Consider the following 12,839-nt stretch of genomic DNA (forward strand, 5'->3'; position numbering starts at 1 on the left):
TTAAATATTATCAGTGATAATAAACTTTATTTGATAATAATTTATTAGAGTCAGGTGAAAATTAATATTGTAATGGGAATAACTAACCATTATTATTAACAATGAATAAATTCGTCCGTTCTTCAAAATTAAAAATTGTTCCGCAGCCAGGAGTTGAACCCGAAAATTCTAATAATTGAATTCGCCTAAGTGATACTATGGATGTTGGAATTGTTGTCCATTTATCTAACAAATTTTATTTTTATTATCTTAGTTTTTGGTTGATATTTTATAGACAAGTTATAATATTTGTTATATTATGATATTTTTTTAATTCTAAAAGTGAGTTTTTTATTGAGGTAAAATATATTTCTTCAATTTTATGTTTATATAAAATTAAAGGTAAAAATATCTTAAAGATTATCAGTGATAATAAACTTTATTTGATAATAATTTATTAAAGGTCAAAATTAATATTATAATGGAAATAACTAACCATTTTTATTAACGACGAATAAATTCGTCCGTACTTCATACAAAGTTTGTATTTTGCTGTAAAACTAAAAATTGTTCCGCAGCCGAGAGTTTAACCCGAAAATTCTCATCATTGAATTTGCCTGAGTGCTACTGGGATGGTGGAATTGTTGTCCATATATCTAACCATTTTTATTTTTATTATCTTAATTTTTGGTTGATATTTTGATAGAAAAGTTCTAGTATTTGTTATATTATGATATTTTTCTTCAATTTTAATAGTGAATTTTTTATTGAAGTAAAATATTTTTCTTCAATTTTATGTTTATATAAAATTAAAGGTAAAAATAAATTAAAGATTATCAATGATAATAAACATTATTTGATAATAATTTATTAGAGGAAGGTCAAAATTAATATTGTAATAGGAATAACTAACCATTTTTATTAACAATGAATAAATTCGTCCGTACTTCATACAAAGTCTGTATTTTGCTGCTAAACTAAAAATTGTTCCGCAGCAAGGAGTTGAACCCGGAAATTCTCATCATTGAATTTGCCTGAGTGCTAATGCGGAAGGTGGAATTGTTGTTTAATTATCTAACTATTTTATTTTTATTATCTTAATTTTTGGTTGATATTTTGTTAGACATGTTCTAGTATTTGTTATATTATGATATTTTTTTCAATTATAAAAGTGAGTTTTTTTATTCAAGTAAAATATTTTTCTTCAGTTTTATGTATATATAAAATTAAATGTAAAAATATATTAAAGATTATCAGTTATCATAAACTTTATTTGATAATAATTTATTAGAGTCAGGTAAAAATTAATATTGTAATGGAAATAACTAACCATTATTATTAACAATGAATAAATTCGTCGGTTCTTCAAAATTAAAAATTGTTCCGCAGCCAGGAGTTGAACCCAAAAATTCTAATAATTGAATTCGCCTAAGTGATACTATGGATGCTGGAATTGTTGTCCATTTATCTAACAAATTTTATTTTTATTATCTTAGTGTTTGGTTGATATTTTGATAGACAAGTTATAGTATTTGTTATATTATGATATTTTTTTAATTCTAAAAGTGAGTTTTTTGTTGAGATAAAATATTTTTCTTCAATTTTATGTTTATATAAAATTAAAGGTAAAAATATCTTAAAGATTATCAGTGATAATAAACTTTATTTGATAACAATTTTTTAGAGTAAGGTCAAAAATAATATTATAATGGAAATAACTAATCATTTTTATTAACGATGAATAAATTCGTCCGTACTTCATACAAAGTTTGTATTTTGCTGCAAAACTAAAAATTATTCCGCAGTCGGGAGTTGAACCCGAAAATTCACATCATTGACTTTGCCTGAGTGCTACTACGGATGGTGGAATTGTTGTCCATATATCTAACCATTTTTATTTTTATTCTCTTAATTTTTGGTTGATATTTTGATAGAAAAGTTCTAGTATTTGTTATATTATGATATTTTTCTTCAATTTTAAAAGTGAATTTTTTATTGAAGTAAAATATTTTTCTTCAGTTTTATGTTTATATAAAATTAAAGGTAAAAATATATTAAAGATTATCAGTGATAATAAACTTTATTTGATAATAATTTATTAGAGGAAGGTCAAAATTAATATTGTAATGGGAATAACTAATCATTTTTATTAACAATGAATAAATTCGTCCATACTTCAATACAAAGTCTGTATTTTGCTGCAGTCGAGAGTTGAACCCGGAAATTCTCATCATTGAATTTGCCAGAGTGCTACTACGGATGGTGGAATTGTTGTTCATTTAACTAAAAATTTTTATTTTTTATTATCCTAATTTTTGGTTGATATTTTGATAGACAAGTTCTAGTATTTGTTATGTTATGATATTTTTCTTCGACTCTAAAAGTGAGTTTTTTATTGAAGTAAAATATTTTTCTTCAGATTTATGTTTATATAAAATTAAATATAAAAATATATTAAAGAATATCAGTGATAATAAACTTTATTTGATAATAATTTATTAGGGGAAGGTCAAAATTAATATTGTAATGGGAATAACTAACCATTTTTATTGAATAGATTCGTCCGTACTTCATACAAAGTCTGTATTTTGCTGCTAAACTAAAAATTGTTCTGCAGCCAGGAGTTGAACCAGGAAATTCTCATCATTGAATTTGCCTGAGTGCTATAGCGGATGGTGGAATTGTTGTTTAATTATCTAACCATTTTTATTTTTATTATCTTAATTTTTGGTTGATATTTTGTTAGACATGTTCTAGTATTTGTTATATTATGATATTTTTCTTCAATTCTAAAAGTGAGTTTTTTTATTGAAGTAAAATATTTTTTTCAGTTTTATGTTTATATAAAATTAAATGTAAAAATATATTAAAGATTATCGGTGATAATAAACTTTATTTGATAATAATTTACTAGAGTCAGGTCAAAATTAATATTATAATGGAAATAACTAACCATTTTTATTAACAATGAATAAATTCGTCCGTTCTTCAAAATTAAAAACTGTTCCGCAGCCAGGAGTTGAACCCGAAAATTCTAATAATTGAATTCGCCTAAGTGATACTATGGATGCTGGAATTGTTGTCCATTTATCTAACAAATTTTATTTTTATTATCTTAGTTTTTGGTTGATATTTTGATAGACAAGTTATAGTATTTGTTATATTATGATATTTTTTTAATTTTAAAACTGAGTTTTTTATTGAGGTAAAATATTTTTCTACAATTTTATGTTTATATAAAATTAAAGGTAAAAATATCTTAAAGATTATCAGTAATAATAAACTTTATTTGATAATAATTTATTAGAGTAAGGTCAAAATTAATATTATAATGGAAATAACTAACCATTTTTAATAACGACGAATAAATTCGTCTGTACTTCATACAAAGTTTGTATTTTGCTGCAAAACTAAAAATTGTTCCGCAGCCCGGAGTTGAACCCGGAAATTCTCATCATTGAATTTGCTTGAGTGCTACTCAAATGTAGAATTGTTGTTCGTATATCTAACCATTTTTGTTTTTATTATCTTAATTTTTGGTTGATATTTTGATAGAAAAGTTCTAGTATTTGTTATATTATGATATTTTTCTTCAATTTTAAAAGTGAATTTTTTATTGAAGTAAAATATTTTTCTTCAGTTTTATGTTTATATAAAATTAAAGGTAAAAATATATTAAAGATTATCAGTGATAATAAACTTTATTTGATAATAATTTATTAGAGGAAGGTCAAAATTAATATTGTAATGGGAATAACTAACCATTTTTATTAACAATGAATAAATTCGTCCATACTTCATACAAAGCCTGTATTTTGCTGCAGTCGGGAGTTGAACCCGGAAATTCTCATCATTGAATTTGCCTGAGTGCTACTGCGGATGGTGGAATTGTTGTTCATATATCTAACAATTTTTATTTTTTATTATCCTAATTTTTGGTTGATATTTTGATAGACAAATTTTAGTATTTGTCATGTTATGATATTTTTCTTCAACTCTAAAAGTGAGTTTTTTATTGAAGTAAAATATTTTTCTTCAGATTTATGTTTATATAAAATTAAATGTAAAAATATATTAAAGAACATCAGTGATAATAAACTTTATTTGATAATAATTTATTAGAGTAACGTCAAAATTAATATTGTAATGGGAATAACTAACTATTTTTATTAATGAATAAATTTGTCCGTGCTTCAGCCGGGAGTTGAACCCAGAAATTTTCATCATTGAATTTGCCTGAGTGCTACTGCGGATGGTGGAATTGTTGTTCATTTTTCTAACAATTTTTATTTTTATTATCTTACTTTTTGGTTGATATTTTGATAGACAAATTCTAGTATTTGTTATGTTATGATATTTTTCTTCAATTTTAAAAGTTGGTTTTTTATTGAAGTAAAATATTTTTCTTTAGTTTTATGTTTATATAAAATTAAATGTAAAAATATATTAAAGATTATCAGTGATAATAAACTTTATTTGATAATAATTTATTAGAGGAAGGTAAAAATTAATATTTTCAGTTTTGTGTTTATATAAAATTAAATGTAAAAATATATTAAAGATTATCAGTGATAATAAACTTTATTTAATAATAATTTATTAGAGGAAGGTCAAAATTAATATTGTAATGGGAATAACTAACCATTAGTATTAACAACGAATAAATTCGTCCGTACTTCATACAAAGTCGGATTTTGCTGCAAAACTAAAAATTGTTCTGGAGCTGGGAGTTGAACCGAAAAATTCTCATCATTGAATTTGCCTGAGTGCTATTGCAAATGGTGGAATTGTTGTTCATTTATCTAACCATTTTTATTTTTATTATCTTAATTTTTGGTTGATATTTTGATAGAAAAGTTCTAGTATTTGTTATATTATGATATTTTTCTTCAATTCTAAAAGTGAGTTATTTATTAAAGTAAAATATTTTTCTTCAGTTTTATGTTTATATAAAATTAAATATAAAAATATATTAAAGATTATCAGTGATAATAAACTTTATTTGATAATAATTTATTAGAGTAAGGTCAAAATTAATATTGTAATGGGAATAACTAACCATTATTATTAACAATGAATAAATTCTTCCGTGCTTCATACAAAGTCAGATTTTGTTTCAAAACTAAAAATTGTTCTGCAGCCGGGCGTTGAACCTGGAAATTCTAATAATTGAATTCGCCTTAGTGCTATTGTGGATGCTGAAATTGTTGTCAATTTATCTAACAAATTTTATTCTTATTATTATAGTTTTTGGTTGATATTTTGATAGATAAGTTCTAGTATTTGTTATATTATGATATTTTTCTTCAATTCTAAAAGTGAGTTTTTTATTGAGCTAAAATATTTTTCTTCAGTTTTATGTTTATATAAAATTAAAGGTAAAAATATATTAAAGATTATCAGTGATAATAAACTTTATTTGATAATAATTTATTAGGGGAAGGTCAAAATTAATATTGTAATGGGAATAACTAACCATTTTTATTGAATAGATTCGTCCGTACTTCATACAAAGTCTGTATTTTGCTGCTAAACTAAAAATTGTTCTGCATCCAGGAGTTGAACCAAGAAATTCTCATCATTGGATTTGCCTGAGTGCTATTGCGGATGGTGGAATTGTTGTTTAATTATCTTACCATTTTTATTTTTATTATCTTAATTTTTGGTTGATATTTTGTTAGACAAGTTCTAGTATTTGTTATATTATGATATTTTTCTTCAATTCTAAAAGTGAGTTTTTTTATTGAAGTAAAATATTTTTTTCAGTTTTATGTTTATATAAAATTAAATGTAAAAATATATTAAAGATTATCGGTGATAATAAACTTTATTTGATAATAATTTACTAGAGTCAGGTCAAAATTAATATTATAATGGAAATAACTAACCATTATTATTAACAATGAATAAATTCGTCCGTTCTTCAAAATTAAAAATTGTTCCGCAGCCAGGAGTTGAACCCGAAAATTCTAATAATTGAATTCGCCTAAGTGATACTATGGATGCTGGAATTGTTGTCCATTTATCTAACAAATTTTATTTTTATTATCTTAGTTTTTGGTTGATATTTTGATAGATAAGTTATAGTATTTGTTATATTATGATATTTTTTTAATTTTAAAACTGAGTTTTTTATTGAGGTAAAATATTTTTCTACAATTTTATGTTTATATAAAATTAAAGGTAAAAATATCTTAAAGATTATCAGTAATAATAAACTTTATTTGATAATAATTTATTAGAGTAAGGTCAAAATTAATATTATAATGGAAATAACTAACCATTTTTATTAACGACGAATAAATTCGTCCGTACTTCATACAAAGTTTGTATTTTGCTGCAAAACTAAAAATTGTTCCGCAGCCCGGAGTTGAACCCGGAAATTCTCATCATTAAATTTGCCTGAGTGCTACTCAAATGTAGAATTGTTGTTCGTATATCTAACCATTTTTGTTTTTATTATCTTAATTTTTGGTTGATATTTTGATAGAAAAGTTCTAGTATTTGTTATATTATGATATTTTTCTTCAATTTTAAAAGTGAATTTTTTATTGAAGTAAAATATTTTTCTTCAGTTTTATGTTTATATAAAATTAAAGGTAAAAATATATTAAAGATTATCAGTGATAATAAACTTTATTTGATAATAATTTATTAGAGGAAGGTCAAAATTAATATTGTAATGGAAATAACTAACCATTTTTATTAACAATGAATAAATTCATCCATACTTCATACAAAGTCTGTATTTTGCTGCAGTCGGGAGTTGAACCCGGAAATTCTCATCATTGAATTTGCCTGAGTGCTACTGCAGATGGTGGAATTGTTGTTCATATATCTAACAATTTTTATTTTTTATTATCCTAATTTTTTGTTGATATTTTGATAGACAAATTTTAGTATTTGTCATGTTATGATATTTTTCTTCAACTCTAAAAGTGAGTTTTTTATTGAAGTAAAATATTTTTCTTCAGATTTATGTTTATATAAAATTAAATGTAAAAATATATTAAAGAACATCAGTGATAATAAACTTTATTTGATAATAATTTATTAGGGGAAGGTCAAAATTAATATTGTAATGAGAATAACTAACCATTATTATTAACAATGAATAAATTTGTCCGTGCTTCATACAAAGTCGGATTTTGCTACAAAACTAAAAATTCTTCCGTAGCCGGGAGTTGAACCTGAAAATTCTCATTATTGAATTTTCCTGAGTGCTACTGCGGATGGTGGAATTGTTGTCTAATTTATCTAACAATTTTTATTTTTATTATCTTAATTTTTGGTTGATGTTTTGTTAGACAAGTTCTAGTATTTGTTATATTATGATATTTTTCTTCAATTCTAAAAGTGAATTTTTTATTGAAGTAATATATTTTTCTTCAGTTTTATGTTTATATAAAATTAAAGGTAAAAATATATTAAAGATTATCAGTGATAATAAACTTTATTTGATAATAATTTATTAGAGGAAGGTCAAAATTAATATTGTAAGGGGAATAACTAACCATTTTTATTAACAATGAATAAATTCGTCCATACTTCATACAAAGTCTGTATTTTGCTACAGTCGGGAGTTAAACCCGGAAATTCTCATCATTGAATTTGCCTGAGTGCTACTGCGGATGGTGGAATTGTTGTTCATATATCTAACAATTTTTATTTTTTATTATCCTAATTTTTAGTTGATATTTTGATAGAAAAGTTCTAGTATTTGTTATGTTATGATATTTTTCTTCAATTCTAAAAGTGAGTTATTTATTAAAGTAAAATATTTTTCTTCAGTTTTATGTTTATATAAAATTAAATGTAAAAATATATTAAAGATTATCAGTGATAATAAACTTTATTTGATAATAATTTATTAGAGTAAGGTCAAAATTAATATTGTAATGGGAATAACTAACGATTATTATTAACAATGTTGATCCCGGATATTCTAATCATTGAATTCACCTGAGTGATACTGTAGATGCTGGAATTGTTGTCTATTTATCTAACAAATTTTATTTTTATTACCTTAGTTTTTAGTTGATATTTTGATAGACAAGATCTAGTATTTGTTATATTATGATATTTTTCTTCAATTCTAAAAGTGAGTTTTTTATTGAGGTAAAATATTTTTCTTCAGTTTTATGTTTATATAAAATTAAAGGTAAAAATATATTAAATATTATCAGTGATAATAAACTTTATTTGATAATAATTTATTAGAGTATGGTCAAAATTAATATTGTAATGGGAATAACTAACCATTTTTATTAACAATGAATAAATTTGTCTGTGCTTCATACAAAGTCCGGGAGTTGAACCCAGAAATTCTCATCATTGAATTTGCCTGAGTGCTACTACGAATGGTGGAATTGTTGTCTATTTTTCTAACAATTTTTATTTATATTATCTTAATTTTTGGTTGATATTTTGATAGACAAGTTCTAGTATTTGTTATATTATGATATTTTTCTTCAATTCTAAAAGTGAGTTATTTATTGAAGTAAAATATTTTTCTTCAGTTTTATGTTTATATAAAATTAAATGTAAAATATATTAAAGATTATCAGTGATAATAAACTTTATTTGATAATAATTTATTAGAGTAAGGTCAAAATTAATATTGTAACGGAAATAACTAATCATTATTATTAACAATGAATAAATTCGTCCGTGCTTCATACAAAGCAGGATTTTGCTTCAAAACTAAAAATTGTTCCTCAGCAAGGTGTGGAACCCTGAAATTCTAATCATTGAATTCGCCTGAGTGCTACTGTGGATGCTGGAATTGTTGTCCATTTATCTAACAAATTTAATTTTATTTATCTTAGTTTTTTATTGATATTTTAATAGACAAGTTCTAGTATTTGTTACATTATGATATTTTTTTTCAATTCTAAAAGTGAGTTTTTTATTGAGGTAAAATTTTTTTTTCAGTTTTATGTTTATATATAAAAATAAAGGTAAAAATATATTAAAGATTACCAGTGATAATAAACTTTATTTGATAATAATTTATTAGAGTAACGTCAAAATTAATATTGTAATGGGAATAACTAACTATTTTTATTAATGAATAAATTTGTCCGTGCTTCAACCGGGAGTTGAACCCAGAAATTTTTATCATTGAATTTGCCTGAGTGCTACTGCGGATGGTGGAATTGTTGTTCATTTTTCTAACAATTTTTATTTTTATTATCTTAATTTTTGGTTGAAATTTTGATAGACAAATTCTAGTATTTGTTATGTTATGATATTTTTCTTCAATTTTAAAAGTTGGTTTTTTATTGAAGTAAAATATTTTTCTTTAGTTTTATGTTTATATAAAATTAAATGTAAAAATATATTAAAGATTATCAGTGATAATAAACTTTATTTGATAATAATTTATTAGAGGAAGGTAAAAATTAATATTTTCAGTTTTATGTTTATATAAAATTAAATGTAAAAATATATTAAAGATTATCAGTGATAATAAACTTTATTTAATAATAATTTATTAGAGGAAGGTCAAAATTAATATTGTAATGGGAATAACTAACCATTATTATTAACAACGAATAAATTCGTCCGTACTTCATACAAAGTCGGATTTTGCTGCAAAACTAAAAATTGTTCCGAAGCTGGGAGTTGAACCGAAAAATTCTCATCATTGAATTTGCCTGAGTGCTACTGCAAATGGTGGAATTGTTGTTCATTTATCTAACCATTTTTATTTTTATTATCTTAATTTTTGGTTGATATTTTGATAGAAAAGTTCTAGTATTTATTATATTATGATATTTTTCTTCAATTCTAAAAGTGAGTTATTTATTAAAGTAAAATATTTTTCTTCAGTTTTATGTTTATATAAAATTAAATGTAAAAATATATTAAAGATTATCAGTGATAATAAACTTTATTTGATAATAATTTATTAGAGTAAGGTCAAAATTAATATTGTAATGGGAATAACTAACCATTATTATTAACAATGAATAAATTCGTCCGTGCTTCATACAAAGTCGGATTTTGTTTCAAAACTAAAAATTGTTCTGCAGCCGGGCGTTGAACCTGGAAATTCTAATAATTGAATTTGCCTTAGTGCTACTGTGAATGCTGGAATTGTTGTCAATTTATCTAACAAATTTTATTTTTATTATTATAGTTTTTGGTTGATATTTTGATAGATAAGTTCTAGTATTTGTTATATAATGATATTTTTCTTCAATTCTAAAAGTGAGTTTTTTATTGAGCTAAAATATTTTTCTTCAGTTTTATGTTTATATAAAATTAAAGGTAAAAATATATTAAAGATTATCAGTGATAATAAACTTTATTTGATAATAATTTATTAGAGTAAGGTCAAAATTAATATTGTAATGGGAATAACTAACCTTTTTTATTAACAATGAATAAATTTATCCGTGCTTCATACAAAGTCTATATTTTGCTGCAAAACTAAAAATTGTTCCGCAGCCGGGAGTTCAACCCGAAAATTTTCATCATTGAATTTGCCTGAGTGCTACTGTAAATGGTGGAATTGTAGTTCGTTTTTCTAACAATTTTTATTTTTATTAACTTAATTTTTGGTTGATATTTTGATAGACAAGTTCTAGTATTTGTTATGTTATGATATTTTTCTTCAATTCTAAAAGTGAATTTTTTATTGAAATAAAATATTTTTCTTCAGTTTTATGTTTATATAAAATTAAATGTAAAAATATATTAAAGATTATCTTTGATAATAATTTATTAGAGGAAGGTCAAAATTAATATTTTCAGTTTTATGTTTATATAAAATTAAATGTAAAAATATATTAAAGATTATCAGTGATAATAAACTATATTTGATAATAATTTATTAGAGGAAGGTCAAAATTAATATTGTAATGGGAATAACTAACCTTTATTATTAATAATTAATAAATTCTTCCATGCTTTATACAAAGTTTGATTTTGCTGCAAAACTAAAAATTGTTTCACAGCCGAGAATTTGAATCCGGAAATTCTCATCATTGAATTTGCCTGAGTGCTACTGCGGATGCTGGAATTGCTGTCCATTTATCTAAGCATTTTTATTTTTATTATCTTAATTTTTGGTTGATATTTTGATTGAAAAGTTCTAATATTTGTTATGTTATGATATTTTTCTTCAATTTTAAAAGTGAGTTTTTTATTGAAGTAAAATATTTTTCTTCTGTTTTATGTTTATATAAAATTAAATGTTAAAATATATTAAAGATTATCAGTGATAATAAACTTTGTTTGATAATAATTTATTTGAGGAAGGTCAAAATTAATATTGTAATGGGAATAACTAATCATTATTATTAACAATGAATAAATTTGCCCGTGCATCATACAAAGTCGGATTTTGCTTCAAAACTAAAAATTGTTTCGCAGCTGGGAGTTGCACTCGAAAATTCTCATCATTGAATTTGCCTGAGTGCTACTGCGGATGCTGGAATTGTTGTCCATTTATCTAACAAAATTTATTTTTATTATCTTATTTTTTGGTTGATATTTTGATAGACAAGTTCTTGTATTTGTTATATTATGATATTTTTCTTCAATTTTAAAAGTGAGTTTTTTAATGAGGTAAAATATTTTTCTTCATTTTTATGTTTATATAAAATTAAATGTAAAAATATATTAAAGATTATCAGTGATAATAAACTTTATTTGATAATAATTTATTAGAGAAAGGTCAAAATTAATATTGTAATGGGAATAACTAACCATTTTTAAACTAAAAATTGTTCTGCAGCTGGGAGTTGAACCCGAAAATTCTCATCATTGAATTTGCCTGAGTGTTCTAGTATTTGTTATATTATGATATTTTTCTTCAATTCTAAAAGTGAGTTTTTTATCGAAGTAAAATATTTTTCTTCAATTTTATGTTTATATAAAATTAAATGTAAAAATATATTAAAGATTATCAGTGATAATAAATTTTATTTGATAATAATTTATTAGAGTAAGGTCAAAATCAATATTGTAATGGGAATAACTAACCATTTTTTTAACAATGAATAAATTCGTCTAAAAATTGTTCCACAGCCGGGAGTTGAACCCAGAAATTCTCATCATTGAATTTGCCTAAGTGCTAATGCGGATGGTGAAATTATTGTCCATTTATCTAAAAATTTTTATTTTTATTATCTTAATTTTTGATTGATGTTTTGATAGACAAGTTCTAGTATTTGTTATATCATAATATTTATTGCAATGATACAAATCAAGAATGCGAGAAAAGATTTTTTTTAATGGTATCTGCTAACTTGACAAATTAAGGACTAGTTAGTCATGGATCGGAGCTCTATTTAAGAGTTGTTGCACAAAACAAGATTCGAACATCTGTCACTTACTTAAACGGACTAGTGAGTTAATTATCAATTCAACTTGGTTAGAAAAGAGTGTTTTTGGTGAATTAGCTAGCAAGCAACTAGTTTTTTGGGATGAGAATAAATTGCTCCAAGTACACCACTACACCTTACCACAATACCACCCTTATAAGAAAGAGTTTTGACCCAACCCATAAAACTTTGTTGGATTAAGGAAAGCCCTCTTTAATATGTTTTTGGGTAAGAGAACTGTTTTACATATTGGGCCTAAAAGCTTGGGCCCAAATTAAAAAATTGACTCCCATGGAAGCGGTGGCCGGTGGAAGCGCAAGAGCGAAGAAATTTCTACTATATGCTGCCTACTTGGGTCAAGTCAATGATAAATCAAAACGAAAGAGGGAAGAAGGAAAGTTGAAAGAGAATAAGAGAAGAAGAATGTTACGCCAAGAGTCCAGCGTGGCTGCGTGGGGTAGTAGCATACACGCGCCAGCGTTACTGAGATGGCTTAACTGTACTACACACTAAACCGGTATATAT

The sequence above is a fragment of the Arachis stenosperma genome, chromosome 7, assembly GCF_014773155.1.
Source record: "Arachis stenosperma cultivar V10309 chromosome 7, arast.V10309.gnm1.PFL2, whole genome shotgun sequence".
NCBI lineage: Eukaryota > Viridiplantae > Streptophyta > Magnoliopsida > Fabales > Fabaceae > Arachis > Arachis stenosperma.